Genomic DNA, 12,159 nt, shown 5'->3' with positions numbered 1-12,159 from the left:
CTGTACAAACAATAGTACGCAAGTATAAACACCATGGGACCACGCAGCCATCATACCGCTCAGGAAGGAGACGCGTTCTGTCTCCTAGAGAAGAATGAACTTTGGTGCGAAGTGCAAAGTGCAAAGTGCAAATCAATCCCAGCACAACAGCAAAGGACCTTGTGAAGATGCTGGAGGAAACAGGTACTAAAGTATCTATATCCACAGTAAAACGAGTCCTATATCGAAATAACCTGATAAGCTGCTCAGAAATGAAGAAGCCACTGCTGCAAAACCACCATAAAAAAGCCAGACTACGGTTTGAACCTGCACATGGGGACAAACATCGTACTTTTTAGAGAAATGTCCTCTGGTCTGATGAAACAAAAATATAACTGTTTGGTCATAATGACCATCATTATGTTTGGAGGAAAAAGGGGGACCGTGAAGCATGGGGGTTGCCTGCATCATGTTGTGGGGGTGCTTTGCTGCAGGAGGGATTGGTGCACTTCACAAAATAGATGGCATCATGGGGGAGGAAAATTATGTGGATATATTGAAGCAACATGTCAAGACATCAGTCAGGAGGTTAAAGTTTGGATGCAAATGGACAATGACCCCAAGCATACTTCCTGCATACTTGCAAAGTTTTGGCAAATTGGCTTAAGGACTACAAATTCAAGGTTTTGGAGTGGCCATCACAAACCCCTGACCTCAATCTCATAGAACATTTGTGGACAGAACTAAAAAAGCGTGTGCGAGCAAGGAAGCCCACAAACCTGACTGTTACACCAGCTCTGTCAGGAGGAATGGGCCAAAATTCACCCAACTTATTGTGGGAAGCTTGACCCACTGGGAATGTGATGAAAGAAATAAAAGCTGAAATAAATCATTCTCTCTACTATTATTCTGACATTTCACATTCTTAAAATAAAGTGGTGATCCTAACTGACCTAAAACAGGGCATTTTTACTCGGATTAAATGTCAGGAATTGTGAAAAACTGAGTTTAAATGTATTTGGCTGTAGTGTATGTAAACTTCTGACTTCAAATTTAGGTTTGGGTGAAATTACTAAGCAACAGAGTAGATTATATACAGTAGTAGCAGCATATGTGGTGTGTCTGAAAGTGTATGTGTGTGTGTGTGTGTGTGTGTGTGTGTGTGTGTGGAGTCAGTATACGTGTGTACCTATGTATGTGCGTGTTGGGGTGTAAGTATGTGAGTGTGTGGGTAGAGTCCAATGTGTGTGTATAGAGTCAGTGCAACAGAGTTAGTGCAAAACAGGGTCAATGCAGGTAGTCTGGGTAGCCATATGATTAGCTTTTGAGCTGTCTTGTTCAGCAGTTTTATGGCTTGGGGTAGAAGCTGTTCGAGGGCTGTTGGTTCCAGACTTGGCGCACTGGTAATGCTTGCCGTGAGGTAGCAGACAGAACAGTCTAGGGCAGGGATCATCAACTAGATTCAGCTGTGGGCCGATTCTTTCTTGAGTGGATGGTCGGGGGGCCAGAACATAATTACAAATCATTTGTACACTGCAAATTGACCACAATAAGCCCAAACAGATACAGTGGCAAGAAAAAGAATGTGGGTCCTTTTGAATTACCTGGATTTCTGCATAAATTTGTCATAAAATTTGATCTGATCTTCATCTAAGTCACAACAATAGACAAACACAGTCTGCTTAAACTAATAACACAAACAATTATACGTGTTTATTGAACACACTGTGTAAACATTCACAGTGCAGGGTGGGAAAAGTATGTGAACCCTTGGATTTAATAATTGGGTGACGAGCAATAACCTCAACCAAACATTTTCTGTGGTTACGGATCAGACCTGCCAACGGTCAGGAGGAATTTTGGACCATTCCTCTTTACAAAACTGTATCAGTTCAGCAATATTCTTGGGATGTCTGGTGTGAACTGCTCTCTTGAGGTCATGCCACAGCATCTCAATCGGTTTGAGGTCAGGACTCTGACTGGGTCACTCCAGAAGGCGTATTTTCTTCTGTTGATTTACGTCTGTGTTTTTGCCGTTGTCTTGTTGCATCACCCAACTTCTGTTGAGCTTCAATTGGTGGACAGATAGCCTTACATTCTCCTGCAAAAATGTTCCATCAATGATAGCAAGCTTTCCAGGCCCTGAGGTAGTAAAGCAGCCCCAAACCATGATGCTCCCACCACCATACTTTACCTTGGGGATAAGGTTTTGATGTTGGCGTGCTGTGTCTTTTTTTTTCTCCACACATAGTGTTGTGTGTTCCTTCCAAACAACTCAACTTTAGTTTAATCTGTCCACAGAATATTTTTCCAGTGTGCTCTTTTGTGAACCTCAGACATGCAGCAATGTTTTTGTTGGACATCAGTGGCTTTTTCCATGGTGTCTCCTGATGAATGGACTCCACTGTGAGGGTGAGTGGTTGGGTGATGCGTGTGATGGTTAAGGATCCTAGTGGCCGATTATCGAGGGCTTGAACCGGGAAAGGAGAGGAGAGCAGGTATGAGATGATGTTATGAGAGGAGGCAAGGGTCTGGTCAATAAAGTTCCCAACAGCACCGGAATCCACTAACGCTGTAGACACAGTATATGAGGGACAGTCAACTAGTGTTATGGACACCAAAAAGAGTTTTGCAGAAAGTGATGAAGATGTAATTCTCACTCCTGTCCCAGGAGGTTGAAGATCACGTGACTGTCTCTCTGCTCTTTTGGATCCCGGATTGGAAGTGCCGGACACCGCTGGAGCTGGTGCCCTCTTTAACCAAAATACAGACAAAGCCCCAGCTGTCTCCATCTGGGTCGCTCTGCTGCGGGGAGGCGTGTGACCCCTACCCCACAGTCTCTGATCCAGAGTGTTCACTTGAGGGAGGGAGAAAAGCGATGAGAGTACCGACGCTCCCGAAGTATGTTATCCAGACGGATAGTCATCGCAATGAGTGCTTCCAAGGAGAGGCTGTCATCGCGACAAGCCAGTTCCGTCTGGACCTACTCGCGCAGACCTCTTCTTAATAGTGTACGAAGCACCGACTTGTTCCATCTGCTGGATGCTGCTACTGTCCGGAAGGTGAGTGCTTACTCGGCAGCCGTCTGGTCCCCCTGCTGTAATTGGAGTAGGCGCTCACCCCTGTCTCTGCAATCCAGGGGATAATCAAAGAGTTATTTGAACAGAGCCATGAACCCCTCATATAAATCTATCTCCTCCTCTCCTCTCTCCCAGACTGCCGTGGCACATTTCAACGCCCGCCTAGTCAGCAGAGAAATAACCGTGGCAACCTTGGACCTCTCATCTGGTGCGTAAAGTAGAGGGAGCACTGATGTAGGAAGCCACAGCATTTAGATGGGGTGCCGTCATATTTATCCGGGAGGGACAAACGGGCATCACTGACCTGAGAGGGTTGCTGAATGGGAGGTTGTGCAGGCTCGCTGGGTCCACTGGTTGTAGAGTGTCCTTCGCTAGTTGACGGCAACACCTCCCGGGTATGTTCAAAATGTTGCACACTGCAAAGAACCTCTTCTATAGCCATCCCCAGTTGTGCCAGCTGGTCATGGTGTTGACGTAGAAGGTATCCCTGCTCGTCGACCGAGATTTTCTGTTGTCCTGCTGCTTCCCTTGTTGGGAGTCAGTATTCTGTAACAGAGATGCTGAGAGTCAAGAAGCAGGTGCAATGTTTAATAAAAACAACAAACATGGAACAAGACAGCGTAGCGTCTACGCATAAACACCAGAACAATACTGACTGGGGAAAGAACCTAAGTGAGTGCAAGATATAGGGGAGATAATAAGTGAGGTAGTGGAGTCCAGGTGTGCCTCATGATGACGTGCAGGTGTACGTAATGATGCCAGGTGTGCGTAATGATGGATCCCAGGAACGTTGGATAGTATACCGGTGACGTCGACCGCCGGAGGGGAGGAGCAGGAGTAGACGTGACAGGAGGAGCGAAAACCCACAGACACTCAGCCCTGCACATTTGACACGTGCAGTACACAAATAATCAATAATAAAATCATGAAATGTCGGAGGAAATATAATTAAGAAACCAAATAGCACTGTAAGAGTAATCCAAATGCAATCTATATGAATATACAGAGGATGCATTTAAACAAGATACACGACAAACCACTTCTGTATGGACCTCGCTTTGTGCATGGGGGCATTGTCATGCTGAAACAGGAAAGGGCCTTCCCCAAAATGTTGCCAAAAAAAGAAAACGCATAGGCTATTCTCATTGAGTGTGGAAACTTTTATCCACAACTCTCTGTCCATTGGTGTTGCATTATACTGGAGATTTAACCGATGATGCAGGATCCTCCAATTCCGGTTTATCGACCCCACCACTCGCCATTGTACAAAAGGACAGTTTGAAATGTTACTTTTAATTACAATGTGCTCATCTATTTTCTTTTCTGTTTAAAGAAAAATGTTTTTCAGCTCAGATTTACTCAAAAGAGGCATATAACATAGTGCAGGCATAGTCTATAGGTCTAGTGTTTTATTAATTTGTGTTCACAGTGTGGACAGAACCAAATAAATGTACTGTTAAAATCAGCCCCTTCGCGCCACCGACAATAATTCCGGTTGTGAAAATAGCTAAAATATTTCTGACCCACCCCCAAACGTATAACGCTACCACAAGCACTAAGATTTACCATTCCGTTAAGTCTTTAACATAGAGTCCATTATATGCCATCTGTAATAATAAACCTACAATTCCCTGGTATTCATAATCATAGTAAAACTATCTACTACTTTTTTCTCAACATTAGTCAACTCATATTTTATGTAGAAACTGCCAGTAAAACAAGTTTGACAACAGTCTGTTTCCTCCTAATACGTCCTGTCATGACACCAGTTATTTATAAGAATGGCATTTTCTGGCAGATTTGAAAATTATTTCTTGCTGTGAAAAGCATTGATGTTGTACTTACCAAATATGACTAATATTGTCACGTTCTGACCATCGTTCGTGTGTGTTTTCCTTGTTTTGGTGTTGGTCAGGACGTGAGCTGGGTGGGCATTCTATGTTGTGTGTCTGGTTTGTCCATTTCTATGTTAGGCTTGATATGGTTCTCAATCAGAGGCAGGTGTTAGTCATTGTCTCTGATTGGGAACCATATTTAGGTAGCCTGTTTTGTGTTGGGTTTTGTGGGTGATTGTTCCTGTCTTTGTGTTTGTGGCACCAGATAGGACTGTTTTGGTTTTTGCACGTTTCTTGTTTTGTAGATTGTCGTACTTTCATCTTTATTAAAGATGCATAAAACTAACCACGCTGCATTTTGGTCCGCCTCTCTTTCCCCACAAGAAAACCATTACAAATATACACTCACAAATATTACTAATATACACTCATATTACTAATATACACTAATATACATCCAGTATTTTAGGTACACCTATCTAGTACCAGGTCGGAGAGCCCTTTGCCTCCAGAACAGCCTGAATTATTCGGGGCATGGAAATGTTGCTCAATTGGTATCAAGGGACCTAACATGTGCCAGGAAAACATTCCCCACAACATAACACCACCACCACCAGCCGGTACCATTGACAACTGGCAGTATGGGGCCATGGACTCATGCTGCTTATTTCAAAACCTGACTCTGCCATTAGCATGACTCAACAGGAACTGGGATTCGTCAGACCATGCAATATTTTTCCACTCCTCAATTGTCCAGTGTTGGTGATCGCATGCCCATTAGAGACGCTTCTTCTTGTTTTTAGCTGATAGGAGTGAAACCCGGTGTGGTCGTCTGCTGCAATAGCCCATCTGTGACATCGCTGTTGTACTTTTCAATTATTTGCCTATTTGTGACCCGCCTGTTATTTTGCACGATTCTTGCCATTCTCCTTTGACCTCTCATTAACCTGTTGAAACTCTGGGGGCGCTATACCATTTTTTGGATAAAAAGACGTGCCCGTTTTAAGCGCAATATTTTATCACAAAAAGATGCTCGACTATGCATATAATTGGTAGCTTTGGAAAGAAAACACTCTGACGTGTCCAGAACTGCAAAGATATTCTCTGTGCGTGCCCTAGAACGTGAGCTACAGGCAAAACCAAGATGAAACGGCATCCAGGAAATGAGCAGGATTTTTGAGGCCCCGTTTTCCATTGTCTCCTTATATTGCTGTGAATGCGAGAGGAGTGAGTCTGCCCTTTCTGTCGTTTCCCCAAGGTGTCTGCAGCATTGTGACGTATTTGTAGGCATATCATTGGAAGATTGACCATAAGAGACCACATTTACCAGGTGTCCGCCCGGTGTCCTGCGCCGAAATTGGTGCGCAAAACTCAGCTGCAAGTATTTTTCCATGGAATTCAGAGAAGAATGCAGGCTTCCACGAACGATATATCAATGAAGAGATATGTGAAAAAACACCTTGAGGATTGATTCCAAACAGCGTTTGCCATGTTTCGGTCGATATTATGGAGTTAATTCGGAAAAAGTTTGACGTTGATGGTGACTGAATTTTCGGTTCGTTTCGGTAGCCAAATGTGATGTACAAAACGGAGCGATTTCTCCTACACAAAGACGCTTTCAGGAAAAACTGCACATTTGCTATGTAACTGAGAGTCTCCTCATTGAAAACATCCGAAGCTCTTCAAAGGTAAATTATTTTATTTATTTGGTTATCTGGTTTTTGTGAAAATGTTGCGTGCTAAAAGCTACTCAAAATGCTAAGCTAGCTTAGCATACTCTTACACAAATTAGTGAATTGCTATGGTTCAAAAGCAGATTTTGAAAATCTGAGATGACAGTGTTGTTAAGAAAAGGCTAAGCTTGAGAGTAGGCGCATTATTTTCATTTTATTTGCGATTTTCAGAAATCGTTAACGTTGCGTTATGCTAATGAGCCTGAGGCTTTATTCACGATCCCGGATCCGGGATGGGGAGTTTCAAGATTAATGAGCTGTTTTCGCCCACAGGACTGCTGCTGACTGGAGGTTATTTGTTTTTCACACCATTCTCGGTAAACCCTAGACACTGTCGTGCGTGAAAAGCTCAGGAGAACGGCCATTTCTAAGATACTGCAACCAGCTCGCCTGGCACCGACGAACATACAGTAGGTCACTCGTTTCGCCCATTCTAACATTCAATCGAACAGTAATGGAATGCCTCGATGCCTGTCTCCCTGCTTTATATAGCAAGCCACGGCCACATGACTCCCTATCTGTAGGATCTAATCCCTTTTCGTGAACTGCATGGTGTAACTAATAAACTGGCCACTGAGTGTATAACACAGCAATAAGACCTATCAATAACCTGACAGCACCTAGACCCAAACCCTTCTATTTAGCCCCATTCTCACCAGTCGGCTATCACAGGCATTCTTCCCACAGAGAAGAGGAGTACGCTGAGACTGTTTGAAGAGGATAACATTAGCCAACAGTTCAGTCTTGCAGTTTCTCATAATATTGTTCCATGGGTGAGCACCTTTCTCTGCCACGAGGTGTCTTCTCCATTCAAACACCTGCACATGCTGCTCACTGGATAAGCCATTGACTCGACAAATAGTGAGATCCAGCCCAGTGCCAATAAAGCACATTTATTTAAAATAATCCAACATTTCAGCAGTGGCTACATTTCAAAATGCAGAAAAGAACAGGTTCAGAACAATGTTTAGCTGTCTGGGGAAGGTATAAAGGACTTTCAACTACTCCAAATAACACATCAAATGTTGCATAACCTTGAGGTTCGGTGCTGAGCCAAACTGAGCTGCTGGCGCATTTTTGTGGTGTGCCTAAAAACTTTGAAGGTTAAAACGACAAACCTCCCCTATCCTGAAGCACATCATCCCCCTAAACAAACTCTGAATCAGATCTGGTTTGGATAAACATACATTACCCTACCATACACAACCCCTTTTAACTTCTCTGAGGTCAAGTTACATCTGTAGCCTAATACAATCATATCGGTTGTATGCTGTTGAAAATGATTAAATCTGGGCTAAACGAAAACCACTTATCAAGAATATGATATAAAGATTTTATCATCTCTTGCCGCTGTTTTAAAAAATGTGTGAACTGTAACACTATAACTTCCTAAAATATATCTTAAGAGGTTGTTGGCCTGGACGAACATATATACAAATCCATTGCACCTGTGCACAGTGCGTACAGCCCCAAACCGCTGTTTCTCCTATGTTTATTTTGTCCTGCTGCTCGGTCAGTGGCTTGCATAAGTGCATTTCTGAGCCACCCACAGTTTGGAGAGTCACCAAGCAGCTGAGTGCTTCTGCTGCTATCAGTAAAATGAGTAGTGACATCAGAAAACATCACATGCCGAACAGTGTCCTAAGTACATTACAGACATCCAAATCTGTATCTGGTTTCTGCAAATCATCCATTTGGAGAACTCTGATAAGCACTGTACGGGACATGGTTAAAAAGGTTGAAAACTTTCCTCGAAGGGGCAAAAATCAACATTCCTACAAGGGAGAAGGGCTGAACCTCTAAATAGTTCTTTGCATTTTCCATGACTCTGCCTAATACAAACAAACAAAAAATTGCCAGATTATTTTCTGTTTATTTTCCCTCCAGTCCTATCGAAGCACTATAAAAAGCAGCATATTTGAGCTCCCAGTTTGAAAAAAGAAACCCGGGTTTAATGCTGGTCAGATCCTCGTGGCCCTCTCTCTGTCCCCTGCCTGGTACGGTTTGCTGATGTAATTAAAGTGTTGTCCTGAGGCGGTCCTTCACGCTGGCCAAGAACTACTGTAGCCTTGTGAGTGTGTTTAGAGTCCTGTTCACACAGCACTAAAGTGATACTGCCCCCCCCCCCATGAACCTTGTTTTTTATCTGCAAGGACTAGGGTGTTTTTTGGGATAAAAAGAAACGGAATACAGCTATAAGCACAGGCAAAATCCTAGAGGAAAACCTGGTTATTTATTATCCCCAGCACAAGGTGCACCTGTGTAATAATCATGCTGTTTAATCAGCTTCTTCATATGCCACACCTGTCAAATGGATTATCTTGGCAAAGGATATATGCTCACTAACAGGGATATAAACACATTTCTGCACAAAATTTGAGAGAAACAAACATTTTTGCGCTTATGGAATATTTCTGGGATCTTTAATTTCAGCTCAATAAACATGGGACCAACACTTGACATGTTGCCTTTATATTTTTGGTCAGTGTGGTGGATGTCTAGCAATGATCAACAATCAACTTCACAGAGCTTGAAGAATTTTGAAAAGAATAATGGCCCAAAAAAGGTGTTTCTACAATGTATTGACTCAAGGGTGGAACTACTTATGTAAATGAGATATTTCTGTATTTAATCTTCAATAAATGTGCAAAAATGTCTAAAAACATTTTCACTTTCATTATGGGGTATTTTGTGGAGATGCGTGAGAAACAATGATATATTTCATCCTTTTTGAATTCAGTCTGTAACACAACAAAATGTGGAATAAGTCAAGGGGTATGAATACTTTCTGAAGGCACTGTATAAGGGCTTGTTTTTAATCAAACAAAATATATAAATACAAGTGTCACCAGACCATCTTATCTCTCGTTCCATGATGGGCATACAGCCTACATGGTAGGGTTTTTATGCACACCCAAAATAATAACTGGAGCTGGTTAAAATAATGTACAGTAGCCCACCTACATAGATAATAAAGGGGATGCTCCCAATTTAGGATTAGGATTTAGGATTTATTTCAAAGCGGTCTCATGAACCAAATCCTTTATGATAGATTTGACTACTTGGCGAATGCAGTGGACAGGACAAAAAAAACTGACTTCATTGAGAGGAGGTATTGCTATGCTTGGTTTTAAATCAATCAAATGAAATTGAATTTGTTACACTTTTTTTACACTTCCGTTGTCACCTCAGCACAAGTGAGCTCTTATAAAACAAGTAAATTGCCAATCCTGGCGTTAGGGTTTGAAAACGGAAGAGCGCCGGCTTTAACAGGTCGAAGTTGCAAACAAGCGTGCACTTGACAATTGCGCTGGGTTCACGCCATCCCCTTGTCTTTATCACTAGTTACCACAGGAATAAAGACATGGCACCTTTATCTGTAGGAGGAACAGTCAGATCTTATGGCTGGGCCTAAGAAGTGGTTCTTCTGTTTGAACAATTAGTCTGGTGGGAAATGTGAGCAGAAATGTCTGAGCAACCTGCACTTTTGTGAAGTCAGTTGAGAATTGATTTTTACTGTTTTCCCTCATTGACTCTGGCCTGTTTGGAGAGAGAAAGAGAGAACCCTGGAGGCCTGGCTGTCACAAACACAAATATAAGCGGGCTGAGCAGGAAACAGGAAGATGCAGGAAGAATTTAGACCACAAATGCAGAAGAGATGAACAGAAGATGACCGCACTGCCAAATTTTATGGATTCATTATATATGTTAGTGTTCTTGAAAAAATATTTATATTGGAAAAACATCCCAAGCATTAAAAGTACGCCTTGTAGAACATACATCCACTATTGGACGTCAAGATATCACCTCGCCAGTTGCGAGACACTTTATAGAACAAAATAATTCAATGAATGAATTGTGTCGCATTGGGATTGAAAAAGATCCTCCACCACGTAGAGGAGGTGATTACGACAATAAATTACTCCACAGAAAAGCCACGTGGATATACAGTGCCTTGCGAAAGTATTCGGCCCCCTTGAACTTTGCGACCTTTTGCCACATTTCAGGCTTCAAACATAAAGATATAAAACTGTATTTTTTTGTGAAGAATCAACAACAAGTGGGACAGAATCATGAAGTGGAACGACATTTATTGGATATTTCAAACTTTTTTAACAAATCAAAAACTGAAAAATTGGGCGTGCAAAATTATTCAGCCCCTTTACTTTCAGTGCAGCAAACTCTCTCCAGAAGTTCAGTCAGGATCTCTGAATTATCCAATGTTGACCTAAATGACTAATGATGATAAATACAATCCACCTGTGTGTAATCAAGTCTCCGTATAAATGCACCTGCACTGTGATAGTCTCAGAGGTCCATTAAAAGCGCAGAGAGCATCATGAAGAACAAGGAACACACCAGGCAGGTCCGAGATACTGTTGTGAAGAAATTTAAAGCCAGATTTGGATACAAAAAGATTTCCCAAGCTTTAAACATCCCAAGGAACACTAATACAAGCGATAATATTGAAATGGAAGGAGTATCAGACCACGAGTATCAGACCACAAGGCACTGTATACATTTAATTCTGTATCTCCACACGGTTTAAACGAAGAATTAGATTTCACCTCCTTCCTATAAGCCACATTTAGACTGTTATACAAAAACACTGTCCATATCAGATTTTCCATATCCGTTGTTCTTTGCAATTGCTGTTTTGAATTCAAATCAAATTGTACCTACACAATGAAGAAGGCTTTAAAGCCAAAACGTTTGTGTACGCTATCCCTGATGCAGTGAAAATTATTTGTAAAAAAAAATTGGAATAATGAAGTAAGCTTTATTTGACATTTCTTTTGAGTACGAGCCCGTTACACCTGTTTTGTTTGAGGATTTTCCCTTGTCTGACTTTTACCAACATTTCTTCACATGCTAAATCAAGCTCACAGAAAAGTAGGTCATCTTCAACCTTTAAAATGTGTAAATATCAAATCTAGAATATTAGTTTACAGTCAATTACATGGAAAAAGAAAAGTCCTCACACATTTGGCAATGCCTCCAATTCACACATCACAACTCTTAAGGCAGAAAAGACTGCTATGTGGTACTCTTGCTTTGCCTGTCAACAGAACCATGCATCCTCAGCAAATGTATTACAAATCACGAGGCATGACTATTCAATGATCAAATCTCTAACAGCAGCCTACAGAAGCTCTCCCTATAGGTGAGGATTGAAACATTCATTAACTAATAACTAACCAACATAATAACTAAGCTCTCAGTTAACTGATATGTTTTCAAAACGTGGGAAACCCTGCTGTAACCTTGGGTTTTCTTGACTTAGTCAGCCTTATATTTAGCCCCTCCACCTCTCCCCTCGCTGACGAAGCTTCGTTAGCTCGCTGAAATGTCAACATCAGACGGCCCGAGTGTAATCGTCCTGGCAGTGGATGTTACGTGGCCCTGTCATACTCATATCAGCAATCAAGCACAATCATGACAGAGCCTGTCAAGCAAACGTGAGATCTCAGCCACCTCACAACTGCATTGCTCCTTTCAGTGGCAGATAAAGCTACCTCCAACACTATAAAA

The 12,159-nt window shown here is 42.0% G+C and overlaps 1 protein-coding gene across 1 annotated transcript in view; it reads right to left on the bottom strand.

The window, feature by feature from the left end:
• The window catches only part of LOC135524159 (liprin-beta-2-like), a 126,400-nt gene that overhangs the window by 101,697 nt on the left and 12,544 nt on the right, over positions 1-12,159 (bottom strand). Inside the window, exon 2 of the mRNA XM_064951418.1 lies at positions 3,364-3,605. The gene's annotated coding sequence lies outside the window, so the exon portion shown is untranslated. The remainder of the gene's footprint in view (positions 1-3,363; positions 3,606-12,159) is intronic.

Source organism: Oncorhynchus masou, chromosome 31 (genome assembly GCF_036934945.1).
Source record: "Oncorhynchus masou masou isolate Uvic2021 chromosome 31, UVic_Omas_1.1, whole genome shotgun sequence".
Taxonomy (NCBI): domain Eukaryota; kingdom Metazoa; phylum Chordata; class Actinopteri; order Salmoniformes; family Salmonidae; genus Oncorhynchus; species Oncorhynchus masou.
Note: the sequence above shows the minus strand (reverse complement) of the source record. Positions and strands in the feature narration are given on the sequence as shown.